General features: G+C 42.5%; 1 pseudogene; it reads right to left on the bottom strand.

Annotated features, from left to right (window-relative positions):
• Window positions 1-2,055: 2,055 nt before the first annotated feature.
• On the bottom strand, window positions 2,056-3,191 carry LOC115802107 (ubiquitin-conjugating enzyme E2 variant 1 pseudogene; annotated as a pseudogene).
• Window positions 3,192-3,671: the final 480 nt, after the last annotated feature.

Below are 3,671 nucleotides of genomic sequence, written 5' to 3'. Positions count from 1 at the left end.
TTCAAACTCTAATTTATAGGTCCTAAAGCTTTCTGAGGATGTAATAGTTTGAGTATGATGCTGGCATTGTTATCATAGAAATTGGGATTTTATGAAAATATACCATACTAAATAATACATCTGAAAATTAAATTTCTCAGAAAGCTTCATTAAAGCATCAATAGATTTTATTGAGAATAGGTCAGGAGAAAGAGAGAGAGAGAGAGAGAGAGTGTGTGTGTGTGTGTGTGTGTGTGTGTTTGGGGCGGAGTGTCTAATAAGGGTACACACGGAAAAAGCACAGCCCTCAGAAACAGAACAACTAGGAAGTGGGAAATATATATACATGAAGAATTAGAAAACTAGATCAAATATGGTGGTTCCTAAGAAGAGGCATAGGAGAATGTTATAGAGCATTGAGGGGAGAAGATCCCTTTGTACTAAGACACCTCAGAGAAGGCTTCATGGAGAAGGTGGTGGCATAGAATATGAGAGAAGAACAGGGAAAATGAATGATTCATTTGGGATCATCTCATTGTAAGCCATAAATGGTAAACTAAGGTACCTTGCTTGTTAATGTGGGGTATAAAGAAAGTTGAAAGACAGAAAGAGTGCTCTCCCAGGTAGAAAATAATTACATATTGATATAAGAGAAGATAATGCTTATAAAAGATCGAGGTGATACTTGTTGGAATCAGTCATCTTCTGAAAGAGTAAGTGATGTTATCAGATTACATTTTTTTCTTTTTTTAAATATTAACACACACTTCTTTTTATTATATTAAAATCAGGCAATGGTCTGACAATAAAAAGTCTACTTATGGAATACTGTTATGTTAAACTTTACTTACAGGATGTTAAATCCTTAGAACTAAGGTTTTCCCCAGAAAAAGATTAATGGAAACATCAGTTGCTCTGCAGACTTGATAGTTGCTGCTTTAAAAGGTGGTTTTACACCACAAACACTAAATTTAAAAAAAAAAAAAAGTCTTAGAACACAATGAATTGCTCTTATTTCGGTATGCGTCCAACATCTCAGCATTTAGTGGTCCTGAACAGAAAAGTGGAAAACGCAGCCACTGGCCAGGAATTCCGGGGATCTGCCGTGCATGCCAAGTTCTTTCTTATCCCTGCTGAGGACTCAGAGAAGCAGCAGCACTGAAACCAAAGTATGCACTGAGTTCAAGGTTCTTTATGTTCCAGTTGTCAGATTCCAAACTAGACCCAAATGGATTGCAAGGATGACCAAATGAGAGCCCTGTTTAAAACGTCTTCAATTTTTAAAAGCAAAAGCAATTACAGGAAAAGAAAATTCATTCAGAGGAACCGTGTGTGCTTACCAGTGTCTTCTGTGGCCTTTCTCCAAGTTTAACGACCAAGGACTTTGAGAGCTGGCAGGTCTGAGTGACCTTGGTGACTGTTCTTTTCACCTTATCAAAACCTGAGCTAGGGCTTCCCTGGTGGCGCAGTGGTTGAGAGTCCGCCTGCCGATGCAGGGGATGTGGGTTCGTGCCCCGATCCGGGAAGATCCCACATGCCGCAGAGCGGCTGGGCCCGTGAGCCATGGCTGCTGAGCCTGCGCGTCCGGAGCCTGTGCTCCGCAACGGGAGAGGCCACAACAGTGAGAGGCCCGCGTACCGCACAAAAAAAAAAAAAAACCTGAGCTAAAAAAGCGTATCAGCTGATGACGACAGCAGAGGGTGGCAGGGCTGAGAACCCAACATTCATTTCCCAGGCTGGCGGAGAGTAAATAAGTGTGGTTCCAAAACTAAATGAGGGAGGTCAGAGATGCTCTCCAAGCTTACCTTGTGGCTTCTGGCCACAGCAAGGAAGTGTCCTGGAAGGTGTTGGGTGGTGATGGCGCAAAAAGGGACTTGAGTAGGAAGAAGGAAAAAGCAGCACCCCTCGATTAAGGGGAGGGGAGAAGATATGGGGAAATCCCTGAATTCCTTACCAAAGGCCAATTTCAGAGGGGAGCCGAGGGGGTTACAATCTATGCTTCGGCCAAGGGTGGTAGTGGAGACTGGGAAGAGGATGATGGCTTGGAAGGGAGGCAGCATTTAAGAGGTAAAGAAAGAAACCAGGGGTGCAGACAAAGCACCCCACACACACCCAGGAGTAATCCCACAGGCTGTGACCTGAAACCTTCACATCTACTCTAAGAAGCCACCCCCAGCTGGAGGGCTGTTGCAGGGAGGGAGGAGGCAGGGGGAGGGGAAGGGGGAGAAGGCAGAGACCCCAGGCCACGTAATCAGCAGCAAGGTGATTGCGCCGTGTGTCTTTTGACAGTTGAGTTAGATGTGCCCCGCCGGTTATGATGGGAATCGATTTAAATACACTTTCTTGATCCCAGAAGTTCAGCTGTGTGGACAGTGGTCACACTTGACAGGATGATTTGTTATTGCACAACTTATATATTTCAAATGGAAATAGTATCAAAAACTTAGTATCATTTACAGTATCTTACGATAAACTGCCTTTGAATGGGATTACTTTGAGGTCTACAAGACGTATCTAGAAATTTTACTACTGTGGAAAATGAAGACGACTGCTTAAGTTGAATGGGGGCTAAGGGCGGGCCTGTGGTTTTTCTTTTTGATTAATTGCTGTAACACTGTCCTTCAGGAGGCTGAGGGAGTTTCATATTTTCTTTAGACATCATTAGGCACCGAAGCTCTTGCAGGATAACTTTGATGCTATATGAGTTCTGCCATCCTGCTAGCACCGATATGGCTCTTGGGTCCACCACTCCATTAGAACTATTAACTCCATTCATATTAATTTTTGTTACAAATCTTACAAAGGGGGGTGCTTCTGGGTATTTAAGTCCACATTCTATTTTAAGGCTGTGTATTCAGTTTTCATAAACTGTTCTTGGAGGCCCAATTATCATCCCTGTCCATCTTGTAAGTGTCATGTCTTTGTCATCTTCTAGACCCCAGCTAACTGTGCCATCTCCTATTCCTTTCTGGCCTACTTCGAGTTCTTCCAACAGTGGGCAATTGCGAGGGACTTTTACTCCCTAGCCCGTGGTGGCTACCATCTTGCGTCGCTGTCGCTCAAAGGCCGGCCCCTTCTTCACCCCCAGATTACATTCTTTAGTTCTTCCCACTGACTCCCAGTAAGCCCAACACTGAGAGATACACATGAACAAGATTAGCACCTTGCACAATACCTTGCTCAGGGTGAATAAATATTTTTCAAATACATATTTTAAGATTAAGACCAAACTCCTTATATTGAGAGCTCAAAAAGGGTCTAATAAATATCTTTCTTTCAAGATACCTGATTGCCTAATTAGAATTCTTAAAAGTCACAAGAATTATCTACTTCAGAATTATTTCATTAGATATTTGGGTTGTAATTAGAATATAGTTAGATATTATGATCTAGTTAGTTATCTAGAAAAGCCTTTGGGGTGAATCATTTTTTTTAACATCGTTATTGGAGTATAATTGCTTTACAATGTTGTGTTAGTCCCTGCTGTATAACAAAGTGAATCAGCTATATGTATACATATATCCCCATATCTCCTCCCTCTTGCATCTCCCTCCCACCCTCCCTATCCCACCCTTCTAGGTGGTCACAAAGCACCGAGCTGATCTCCCTGTGCTATGCAGCTGCTTCCCACTAGCTATCTATTTTACATTTGGTAGTGTATATATGTCCATGCCACAAGGACCTCTGATTAA

This window comes from Delphinapterus leucas, chromosome 8, assembly GCF_059928025.1.
Source record: "Delphinapterus leucas isolate spDelLeu-1000000601 "Yukka" chromosome 8, BTC_Dleu_Yukka2, whole genome shotgun sequence".
Lineage (NCBI taxonomy): Eukaryota > Metazoa > Chordata > Mammalia > Artiodactyla > Monodontidae > Delphinapterus > Delphinapterus leucas.
The sequence above is the reverse complement of the archived record's forward strand: the minus strand, read 5'-3'. Positions and strand labels throughout refer to the sequence as shown.